Genomic DNA, 13451 nt, shown 5'->3' with positions numbered 1-13451 from the left:
TCCTTATGGTCAAGCATACAAGTTAAATCTAAGCCTATATGGGACAAATATAATCCTCTTGGCATAATATTCAATTCAAGTCAAGGGTCAAGAGGGATAAACAAAATCCTCTTGATCATATAGATGCAATAAATAAAAAAAATTAGAGTCTAAATGCTCTACAAAATAATGTGTGTCTTAAGTTGGCACAATATAGATTACATAAACCAAATAAAGAGGTAATACAAAGGGTGTTGTCTCATACATAAAACTATATCTCTGGTGCTTCCTCAGTCGAACGGACTCCTATAAAAATTATTAATCATGGAGAATGAGATTTAAAATTCCCACTAACTAGAATTAATGTGTAATGATGCATGTAGATGCAACTAATCATGCGATTTCTAAGTGAGAAAACAAACATTTATCAAAACAAATATTTCCAAACAAACTAAATAAATATTTATTTACATGACTACATATTATATCCCTCCTTATGCCATGCTCGAAAGCTATATCACTATGCTAAAGATGAGTTGGACCAAGCTATATGGCACTTATTGGGTCTACTAAGGGCTTACCACTGGCAATACATTATCTAGACAAAACTTCTCCAACAACAATAATATTTCAAAATATCTCGACAAGTCATGCATATTTAAAAAACCAAACAAAAAACATAATTTAACAATTTTCATGCTTCTGAACAATAATATCTTAACATATTACACATATAAAATTGTAGCCCTTTTAGCAATAACTCTGAATAAACAAACACACACACACACACACACACACACACACATACACTCATCTAAACAATTATGATTTTCCAAATAACAAATAGCACTTAATCAATCACACACATCCTACACCATACATCAATAATGGTCACCTTGTGTTTTAGATAACAAATTTCTCTTTACAACACCACTTCCTCTAATCTCTTGATCAAGATGATCTACACAATCATCATACTATATATTAGTTTCATATTGTAACAAATAAATAATTTAAAATTGGGAGTGATAAAGTCCAAGCCTAACTAATATGATGCAATGTGTAAACTAATCAAAACCAAAGAAGACTAATACCAAACTGTAAATTAGTAATATCCTGAATTTCAATCCCAGAAACTAGTTGCTAATCAAGGGTAAATTAGTAATTAGTGAATTGATTGTGGTTTGAATGTTGAGTTGGTGTTTTGTATTGATTGGGTTTTATAATGATAGGATTGAAGGGTAGGAAGGCAATTTAGGATAGAATGCGAGAGCACAAGTAAGAATTTTCTTCCTGTGCCACACACTATGGTGGAAGCTACGTGCACCCCAATGCATTGTCCAAGAATCAGTTAAAGCTGACGTGAACAGCTCATAAAAATAGAAGGGAAATTGTTAGAGACGCGTTTAGAGGGTAATGTGAATTGTGTTCTGAAATGAGAACTTGACACAAATAGTACGAACTTGACACAAATGGTGAGGCAGAGCCTAATTTAGAAGAGTCGACTATATTGTGATACTCGACCATATAGTGAGGCAGAGCCCCACATGTAAGAGTTAGAGGGTTGAAAGTGGAATAAGTCTAATTGTCTATGTAATTATGTATTTTATATGTATTTTTCCTCATAAAAGACCACAAGTGTATAATGTGGCTTTGAGAGGCTAAAATGGGCTATTAATGTGATATGTGTGTATTGTGGTGTTAATTAGATGTATGTGATCCTTTTGGACTTAGTTCAAGGCCTAAAGTGGTCTAATGGGACAATGAATGAGAATTGAGCACTTAAAGTGTAAGTTTTTGGAAGAAAAAGTGACTTTTTTCACTTGAATGTTAAAATGTAGATCAGACTGTCAGATTAAGTCTGAACCTATTCTGTTAGCTAGTACACATTGTAAGCTTTGTAGGGGCGCTTGAATTACTCCAATCGAATGTCGGATGTAAAAATGTTGCACGTTGGAAGTTCATCATTTTTGCTGTCAAATTGACAGTAGAAATTTAGACAGGCGCACCGTGGTGCATGACACAGTCAAAAATAGAGTATTGTGGTTCTGTGTCACATGCCGTGACGCATGTGTTGCATGCCTTGGCATATGGCTTTTTTTTAGGGTTAAGAGGTTGTGGCTTTTTGAGTCATTTGATAACATTTATGCTTCCATTAGCCCTCTTATTTGAAATCCCTCATAATAACCTTTAGCTACTAATGAACATCTTCCAATCAAAAAACAATGCATATTTGTACCACTAAAACATGCAAAAATGCAGAAGAAACATAACATTTGTAGTTGAAATCAAGCTATGTGAATTATAGTTTTCACTAGTAAAGATGGGGATATCTACATTGGTTAAAATTAGATATCTACATTGATTTATAGTCAGTGAAGAAACTTTATCCATATACAACCAAAGTAGATATTGATCATATACACATTGGTTGGTTAATAGGTATAGATAATAGTCAAGGAATGAGAATTATTTTTTTAAAAAAATTATTATGTATATCTATTGTGGATATATGACCTTTTTTTTAAAAAATAGGGGCATCTTTTTGGATACCTCCCATAAAAAAAGCCTTTATTAAGCAATAATGTATTTAAATATCTACCATCTAAAAAATTCATTCAGCGTAAGTACCAATTTAGAAAATCTAAAAACTAAGAGTTTAAATTATATTTTTAGAAAAAAGGTAGGAGATCAAATTATGAACAGATTCAGAATACAGCTTGTTAAATAGTTTCAAATTGTAAACCAAATTCAACTTTAGTAGTCTAAATGACTTTCTGATGATGTATAAATAAGTCACACCAAATTTAAAGATTCCTCATGATGATTGGAAAAGGTGTAACATCCTAAATTTCAATATCAGAATTAGTTGCTAATTAGGGGTAAATTAGTAATTAGGGGATTGATTATGATTTGGATGTTGAGTTGATGTTTTGTATGTTTGGATATTGCATTAATAGGATTGAAGGGAAGAAAGGCATCCGGGATAGAACGCACGAGTATGAGTATAACGAGATTGTTGAGAATGAATTCCTATATATGCATATGTTATTGCTTTTATCATTACTCATGCTACTTTATTGCTTATTTATGATTTTGCTTTCTAATCAATAATTAGGGTTACTTTCGAGTTACTAGGATGTATGTCTCACTTCGCTGCTTTGAACATAGGTGAAGAGAGTGTGAAAAGGCTAGGAAAGGAAGCCAGGAAGAGTAGCCTCGATTGGTAATGGTAGGACTACCTATGAGTGGACATGGATGTATAAAGTTATTTACTGAGTTAAGTTACTAACTAGGATGTATATATGTATGTGAATATGAGAAAGTGAGTTGTGATGTGAATCTTGTTTACATATATATGATATTGTATTATGCCGAGGATACCCTAGTGGAGGGTACTTTAGTAGGCCTAAATGCTAGACAAGCAAGTGTATGATGTTGTAACTTTTCCACGTGTATATATGTGTTGATTGTGATTGATGATGTGAATTGAATATATTGTGTTGTGAAATGAGAACTTGACACAATGATGAGACAGAGCCCTATTTAGAAGAGTCAAGTACATTTATGATTCTTGACTATATGGTGAGATAGAGCCCCATATGTAAGACTCGGATGATTGAAAGTGAAACAAGTTTAGTTGTATTTGTGATTATGTGTTATATATGTTTTTTCTTTATATAAGATCATAAGTGTGTAATGTGGCTTTAAGAGGCCAAAATGGGTTATGATGTGATATATGTGTATTGTGATGTTAATCAGGTGGTATGTGATTCTTTTGGACTTAATTAAATGCCTGAAGTAGTCTAATGGGAACAAGGAATAAGAATTGAGCACTTGGGGTGTAAGTTTTTGAAAGAAAAAGTGACTTTTTGCACTTCAGTGTTCGATTTTAGATCGAACTGTTAGATCGGTCTAAAATTATCCATTAGCTGGTATACGTTGTAAGTTTTGTATAGACACTTGAATCACTCAATCAGATGTTAGATGTGAAAATAGCGCACACCAAAAGTTCATCATTTTTGCTGTCAAAATGACAAAAAATTTCAAATAGGTGCATCGTGGCGCATGATGTGCCTGTCGCGATGCATGATGTAGTATGAAATAAAGCATGTGGTTCTGTGCCACATGCTACGCGCACGTGTTGCTTGCTGTGGTGCATGGCCCTTTTTTAGCGTTATAAAGTTGTGGCTTTTTTGAGTCGGTTGATTGTATTATACTTCTGCTAGCCCTCTTATTTGAAATATCTAACTTAAGAAGTCAGGATCCCATGATTTTGAAAATAAATAAAGGCTATTACTCTAATTTTGAATTATTGATTGTGAGGTGTGGAATGGTAAAGCATGGGTCGAGACAGGACTTTATAGTTCAAACCCAAGGACTTTACATATCTTCTCTACTTAGTGAAACTTATAATAGGTTTGAATATTGGGTCTTTCTTTACATAAGAAGGGAATATAATTTCCTTAAATTAAATTCCTAAATAAAAACTTAATCTTATAATTTTTTTAAATTAAATTCCTAAATATAAACTTAATATTATAATTTTATTAAATTAAATTCCTAAATAAAAATAGGATGTTACAATCCCCACTACAACATGCATCCTTGTGCCCTATATAGTCAAATAACAAATCATGATCAAATACTTCATTACGAACAAACAATCAAAAAGAAGATAAACATCAAGGGGAAAACAAGAACCATCTCATCCACAATACCTGTCGCACTAGAGCATTAAGTTATTTACACTCTAAAATAGCTAAGTTAATATTAATATAGTACTAGTGGCAATCTAGGTTATTCTTCACTAAGGAGGCTAACTAAAGTCAATTAAGGATAAACTAATGAGTTAAACTAACTAAGGTTTGATTGATTTTGAGTAATTAAACTAAATTGATAGATTTAATTAAAAACCTAATTAACTAATGAAATGGAAATATAAGTGTTTAAACCTTTCTAAAGTGGAGTCCTAAGAGTTATGGGATGCTAGATTCCTTATCTATTCTTTTTAATTAAGAGTAGGTGAATTTCGACTCTATTAACCAAATTATACCCCTTACACAATTTTGCATAAGTGTGCTTTTCTAACCAATTCAATTAACCAAGTCCTTGCACAATTTTGTACAAGTCTCTAATCAATTCCTTAGCTAGATGCAAAGTGATCAAAATTCCCCTTACGTTCCTCTTATATGTAGCTTAGTCTATAGTAAGTCTAATGCATAATTTTATGAACAAGACACTTTATCAAACAACAACCAAACTTATTTATGCATAGCCAATGTAAGACACATTTAGCACACATAAAATATATTTATGTGAATTACAATGTATTAGAGAAAATTTTCAGCAACTACACAAAGGAGAATCAAGTGAAAAAATAATAAATCATCAAGTTAAATATCATTTTTGGTCAATAAAAACAAGATATAACAATATTTCTAATTTTAAGAACAAGATTACATCAACCTAGGTTTAATAGAGAGTGGTGTGACCCTTCAACCTTTCTTGAGATACTTTAATACTCCCATAGTATCCTTCCCTTCTAGCACTCCTTGAAGATTTAGCCTCTAGTCATCTTGAAATCTACTTATGCATAACCCTTCCACCATGGCTGAACTATACGCATGAATGCCTTGAAGATTTTAAAACCAAACCAAGAAACAAAGCACTAAGGTTTAAAGTTTGAGGTGAGAGAAAAAGAATGGTAAAGTTGGATTAGGGTTTTAATGGTTGGATCATTAGTTATGAATAAGAGAAGGTGAGATGGAGATGAAGAACATGAAGAACAATGGAGAGAGAATAGAGAAGGGTAGAGGCTAGAAAATGAGGGAATGGAAGAATGAATGTTGAAAATAAAATTAATGTAGTTTGATTCAAGTCTAGGGTGAATGAGCCAAACTCAAATGTTAAGTGAATGGGTGAAAAATGAGTTAGGATAATTTTAATCTTTACCATGGACAAAAATTGGATTAAAGCGGTTAGAAATTAAATTAAATAAAGTTAAAGATAATGATAAATTAAGAGAGAGAGTGAGTGGAATCAGTGTATTACAATATCTATAAAACCATGCAAGGCTTGTATTTTCATGTGCCAAATCTAGTATTCCAATCCAATGGTCCTCATATGCCAAATTCAAGGTGTATAAACCTACAAATAAATATGACACACAAGATTAAAGTTCAAAGCATATAGATAATAATTGTATTTTTCAATTAAAATTAATTCCCAAATATGTAGCACAATGCAATTAAATAATAAAAAACCATTTATGACAACATAAAAGAAGGATTTGGGTGTGACCTATGACCTAAAATTCATAAGGCTATACATGTGCAATAATGACCTAGCCTAAGTGCAAGACAATAAGTCAACCCAAAACTTTGACTTTTTAAAATAGTCAACTTGTGAAATTAATTACTCTCAAGCTAAAATGAATTTGAGAAATCTAATTAGACCATTATTCTTTAGGATTGAAAATGTGCCTTGACTAATTTTTTCCAACATTTTCTCAAAAGTCAAATTTTATTACCAAAATGCCTCAAATGCATAGAATCCTACACTTAGGTAATTTTTCACAATCAATGCAATAAGTTTGCAATTTTAGTAAATATAACATGACTTTTAGTTAATAATAATAAGGAATAGTGTGTAATAAAAGTGAATTATCAATCACCTAATCTAGAATTTTCCAAGGAGGAGAATTGAATAAAAATATTTGGAAGTCACCACTAAAATTTTAAAGGGCAATTTTGGAAAACTCTTTTACATATGATTTACGTATAGAAAAAAAGGTATAAGAGTCAATTGAATGTGGGAAAATTATTAGGCACCCCACAACATCCGTTCATTTGAATTTTTACCTTATGTTAACTATATAAATTTACATGACCTTAAAAAAAAATCTTAATTAGCCTTAAGAAGAAAAATCAAAAGGAAAATTTTATTTATTTATAAGTTAGACTTAACCTTGGATGAAAATATAGGGCTTATGTACCTATTTGAGGGATCAAAACTCATGTAGGTCAAGGTAAAAATATGTATCTCTTTGTTGAAATTTTTTATTAAAGAAAATATTAATTAATACAATTTTTATTATAATAATTTTAATGTTGGTTTTTATTTTTATTCATAAAAATAATTTACTTCATTATTTGTAACAAGTTTTTCAGAAATAATTTGGGGAAAACATTTTGATAAGATTTATGATGATTTTATCCTAAAATCCATCTTTCAAAAATGATTTTTTATTTTATTTATTTTTAGGAAAACTTTTATTTTTATTTATGAATAAAATATTTTGAAATATGTGCTCGTGATAATTTATCACCATGTAGAATAAGCTATTTGACTTATAAACCTGTAAGGACTCTAAAAGTCTCATGTAGCAAATGATTTTAAAACTATGCACATGTGATAATTTATCACTATGTACGATAATAAATTAATTAATTTATACGAGAAAACTTTGAAAGTCTCATGCAATCAAAAGGATATAAGCTTGCAAGGACTTCAAAAGTTTCACGCATCAAATGAATATAAATTTCTCGAGGACTCTGAAAGTCTCACACATTAAATGAATATAAATTTATGAAGACTCTAAAAGTCTTGCACATTAGACAATTTCAATGATATCAAGGACCCTTATAATAAAGGATCAACAAATATTGACATGAGGTCAAGATGTTGAAATTTCTTTCCTTGAAAATTTTCATGAATATTCTCACATGATATATATCTCTGAATTCAATTATGATACCAAGATTCTCAGCCATCATATGCCTTATTAACAAGTGAATATTGTGAGCTATTAAGCTATTAACCAATAATTATTGACATGTGATAGAACACCTTTGTTACCCACTTTTATTTGTTAATTAGGACCTTTTTATTAATAATTTATCACCTCAAAGTGCACACATTACATTAGATTTAGAATTTTGCCTAAGTTTTTAAGTTTAGTGTACTAGGTACATTTTGGTCCAAAAAATAAAATTTTGAGAAAATGTACAAGAAAAATTAACAAAGTGAATTTTATGTTTAATTAATGAGTGATGAAATTAAATTTTTAAAATTTATTTTATTTTGAGAGTAATTAAATAAAAAGTCAACACTTTCTAAAGTGTCTTAGTTCGACTAGTTTTCAGTTTTCTTTTGTGTGAAAATTTTTATATAATTTTGTGCAACATAAAAATTGGTTAATTTAATAAATTATTCCTTCTAATTATTAATTTAATTCTAGACATTAATTAAATTTGATTATATCACATGCTATTTAATTGAATTATGTGATTTATGTGACATAGGTGGCATGTGACTTGTACATCAATTGGGCAATTGAGGTCAACACTCCTTGAAGTCAATAGCTGATAATTTGCCTATGAATTATGATTATTTGAGGGATTAAATCAACTTAAATGATGTAGATGACACATAAAAAATTAGGCACACATTGGAATCATTTACCAATCAATAAGAGGGTGCCACCTTGCAAGTATGACAAGGCTCCCATTTTCTTTTTATTTTCTTTTCCCATTTTTTAGTTGAGTATTCAACTGAAGAAAAACACTATGAGCATGCCATTTTGAGTCCCAAATGAGATTTATTCATCCATTCACTCATCTTCCACATTTTCTCTCTCTTGTTCATCTTGTTCTTCATTTTTATCTTCCTTCTCTCTACACATACAGCCATGTCCATCCACCTTTTCTTTCACTTTTCACCATCAAATCCACTCAATTCTTCTACCATTCTCTTCCCCTCTCATGGCCAACCCTACCCCTTGCAACTAGAAGGAGATTTGAAGCTCAACTCATCAAGATTCATGGAGCATGTCTCGGCCTCTTAGTGTTCTTAGAGGAGCATGAAGTTCTTGATGTTTTCTAGCTAGATTCTCCATGGAATCTTAGGGGAGAGTTGATGGAAGAAGAGTTTTGAAGTCTTCACTTGGCTAAGCTCAACTATTTCTTCATCTTGTTTTAATTTCATTAGAATACTATGACTATTGTTGATTGTAGTTCAATTTGACTTTAGTTTCATGATTGTTTATAATTTGTAATGTTGAAACAAGATTGTTGAGTTTGAATTTCATGACCTAAATGCTGCTAGAATTTTCATGCACTCTATGAATTTGCATGGTGATACGTGATTTCAATGAGTGAATGTCTTGTATTAGCTTAGCATGTAATTGTGTGGTGAATACTCAATGAGTTGCTTGAGTTTTCATAGTTTTGAGCTTAGGTACAGCTTTGAGCAGTGGCAATTAGAAATGAATTTTAAATAAACAATTGGTTAATTCTAGAGCTAAGTCAGTGAGGTTATCTAAGGGGCTTATAATAGCAACTAGGGAATTGAATTAGTGAAGTTAGGATATTTGAGATAGTTGTCTTAAGTAAACACATTTTTAAGCCAAGGAAAAAGAGTTGAGTGAGCTGCCATAATTAATTAAAGGCTAGGAATCTTCCATTAACAACACCCTAGGGTTTCCTACTTGAATAGGGAAACCACTTTATTCACAATTAGGATTATTTTTCTAGTTTAATTCACTGGATAATTAGATTAGCAATTAGTTAATCAACTTCAAACTTTAGGTGATTTATTTCACTAGATAACATTTAATTAGACTAAAATTATTCCTTGAAAGATGACCTAGAGTTGGCCCTATATTGCATTAAAGTTAGCTTTAGTCTAATTTTGAAGGCAAGCGACTAATCCCTATCAAAATGATAAAACTCAATGTATGTAAATGCCCAATTATTGCCCATGCCTTATTTTCCAAGAGAGTGAATACTACCTCTAGTTATGGGATCATGCGCATAAAGACAAAGGAATTAATAGTAGGAAGGATTCAAGATGAAATCACATGGAGATTTAAAAAAAAGATGCTATTGGAGATTATAACAAGTTGCACATCATATGCTATCTTCAGTAGATAAAAGAATTGCAATATATATCCTCCAAATTAGGCTCACAAGTAAAAGCTTATACTCCTAAAGTGCTAAGGTCCCTTATTTGGTAATGAGCTAATCAAAGTGTCAAGGCTCAAGCTTTAATTAGGACCCAACTTTATGAAACCTTTTACTGATATACAAGCATGTCTAAGGCTTAAGGGAAGATTAACTTATCTTTATGAATCTCAGTCAACTTGAATCTCTTTTGTCTCCTCTTTCCTTGCACCTCTCCTGTGCTCTACTTTTGCTTTTCCTTATATAGACCTCTATATACCTAAGGTTTATCATGATCTTTTTAATCTATATTGGTATCTTTATATATTCTTTTGTTGTATTCATATCATGATATTTAGATATTAAATGTTAATTGTTATCCTATCTATTATTATTTTTTGATTATAATATTATTTTGAGATATTCAAGTCTTCATAGTTCCTATATTATTACATTAATATTAGATATTAATTGATATCTTATCTATTATTATATTCTGATTGTATTTTGCAATTATTAGCTTCAAATCTTCATATTGATATATTGCAGTTGTGATATGATTTGATTATATTTGTGTCCTTATTATTATCTTCATATAAAAGATATTTTGAATTTTTAATTGTTTATTTTCTTGTTGTAAAATATTTTTTTATTTTCATTCTTATTACTTTGTTATTTATATTTATTTTATTATTTTCTTGTCATGAAATACTTTCCTATGTTCCATTTTCCATTATCTTTTTTTTAAAATTTTTATATTTTTATCATACTTATTTATTATTGTTTATTTTTATTATTTATGCTTATTATTTTATTTGCTTATTAGGGTTTGAATAATTTTTGTAAAGTCCACCCAAGAGAAGGTAAATTTAACTAAATAAAATTTAAAGCAAATAATGCAAAAATTAAATATAAATTAGGAACGATATCACCAAACAAGGCTGAATGAAGAGAAGAGAAGCTTTGCATAGAGAGTTTATCCTAATTTAGCTAAAACCACTTAAGCCTATGTCTAATCTTTAAGATATACTTGATATTTTTCATTATATCCACCAAGATTAAGCAGAGCTCTTGGTTCTCATAGTACAATTCAGACTCCTTCTTGAGTTTGAAACTCTCCCTCTTACAAATGTAATCTCAAGTCCCCTTAAGCTCCTCGAGCTTAAGTTCCTCTATTTCAAAGGAATATAATAGGGGTTGAATAGTATAGGTTCGATAATAAACTACTATTGTTGAAATCTCTCTCTAAAAGTGGATATATAATAGATGAAGCTCAAATGTAATTCATATTGCAGAAAAAAGTAGGTGAACAAGTAAATGAGTAGGATCTCATATTAACTTAGTAGTTTATATCTCTTCATTTTCATAAATGCTTGTATTTATAGTTGATGATTGGAAAAGACCTATTAGACCCTTTAATCTATCAGTTAGATACTTCATGTTTAATCCACTACTACATAAATTAGGATATATGATGCCAAAAAAGTGACAGTTAAAAAAATACGTCATATATAAGGGAGGTTTTATAAATACTCATCATTTATTATTTTCAAATAAATGATAGGTCTTTTAAAAAACTGTCATCTAAAGTTTAAGATTTAGTTTATTGAAATATTAAAAAAATTTAAACACTAAATCATGAGTGTTTCAAATACCCGTCATTTATTGTGAATGCTTTAAATGATGGGTGTTTCAAAACACTTGTCATATAACCTTTTAGATTTCTATTAATAAAAAATTAAAAAAACATTAAACTTTAAATGGCAGGTGTTTTAAACACTTGTCATTTAATGTGTTATAAATATATTATGGGTGTTTGAAATGCCCGTCATATATTAGTGAATAAATGATGGTGATTGGAAAAATCATCCTTTATTCCCTTTTTTATACCTTGTTCCAATTCATTTTCATCTTTGCACCTGTTCATCTTCCTCTTCTCCTTTCTTCTCTACTTACACAAAAAATCAATCTCTCATGAACTTCCTTCATTACTATCGTTGACCATTGTGAATTACTTTAATGTGAAGGCCCTACCTCTTACACTATCATTCACCGTCTTGGGTTCTTCCTCTTTGGATTTCAATCCTCTTTGCTTGAATGTGTGATTTCTTCATTTTTTGTCTTGATTTTCTTTCAATATCCATTAATTTCTAGATTGTTTATTAGTTGATTTTTCTTGTGTAAGTTTCTGCTCATTTGTTGCCTATTTTGAATTGTGGGGTGTCAAAAATTGATAATGTTTGATGTGTTGTTCACTTGAGAATGCTAATAGATGATAGCCTTAGGATGAAAATAAGTGATCAAAATGAGATATTCATGATGATTGTATTTTTCTACAAAGTTTGGACGATTTTTTGAATAATTTTTAATTTAAATTCTATGCCTTGTTTATCAAAAAAAAGGCAACTATACAATACCACATGGTTTTATCTACTCTTCTCAAATGATCATGCAAGTGTCATGCTCACACACCCATTTACATATGCTTGTATCTCATATTAACAAGCTTATTATTTTCAATCAATTTATCAGTAAAAGCATGTGAGCATTACAATCACTTTCACTAATCATATAAGATTTCAACTCTAAATCTCAATTTACCATCATATATTCTCCACTTATCAACCACAATCACAAAATCATCATATCGACTTATCAACTTTTCATCTCAACACATAATTATAGTTTGCAATCATTTCAAGTTCAACTCTTCTTTTAAATTCAAACATCAGATGTTTGGCAAGTATACAACACTATATAGAGTACTCATCCATGTAACATCTAAAACTTCAAATCTAGAAAAATGGATTAATTAAGGGATAAATTAGTTAAAAATATGATTAATTTATTTAATTATGTTTTTGGGTGGCTAATTAGATTTTTGGGTCATATTTAGCTCTAAATTAAGATAGGATAAAATTCAGATCAAGTTGGGAGGCATTGAGGGGAGTAAAATAAAGTTGTTGCTCACTGCGCCATGAGCCGTGGCTTGCATGGCATGCGCTACAGCGCAGGGTACAGTAGGCAACTTAAATTTTCGAGAATCATCAAAAATAGACAGTTTTTAGGGTGGAAAACCTAGAACACAAAGGGAGCAACTTTGGACACTGCTAGGGCATCAATTTGGGAGGATTTTGAAGATGATTTGAGCCTTCAAACTCTTGGGTAAGTTTCCTACCCTTCTCCTCTACCTTTTCATCTCATTTTCTATGGGATTTGAAAGAGTAAGAATTTGGTCTGATGGGGTTAAGCCATGAGTCAATGTTTTAAAGGTTTCTATAGACTCTAAAGGTTTAATTTTGGTTTATTGATCTTGGATATATGGTAATATGAAGCTACTTTGTTGTTTAGTAGGAGTTGGATCAAGCCCTCACTTGATCATAGGGTGTTAAAGTGTGATAAGTTGAAATATTGAGTTTTATGTTGTGATAGAGTTATAAAGAGACTTAAAGGGATGAAGTGAACAAATTCTAATCTTAACAAGCCTCTTTGTTGAGAATTTGAGTGAGAAGTGGGAGAATTAGGAGG

The sequence above is a fragment of the Prosopis cineraria genome, unplaced genomic scaffold (assembly GCF_029017545.1).
Source record: "Prosopis cineraria cultivar Desert tree isolate PC_DT_omini unplaced genomic scaffold, ASM2901754v1 PC2, whole genome shotgun sequence".
Taxonomy (NCBI): Eukaryota; Viridiplantae; Streptophyta; class Magnoliopsida; order Fabales; family Fabaceae; genus Prosopis; species Prosopis cineraria.
Note: the sequence above shows the minus strand (reverse complement) of the source record.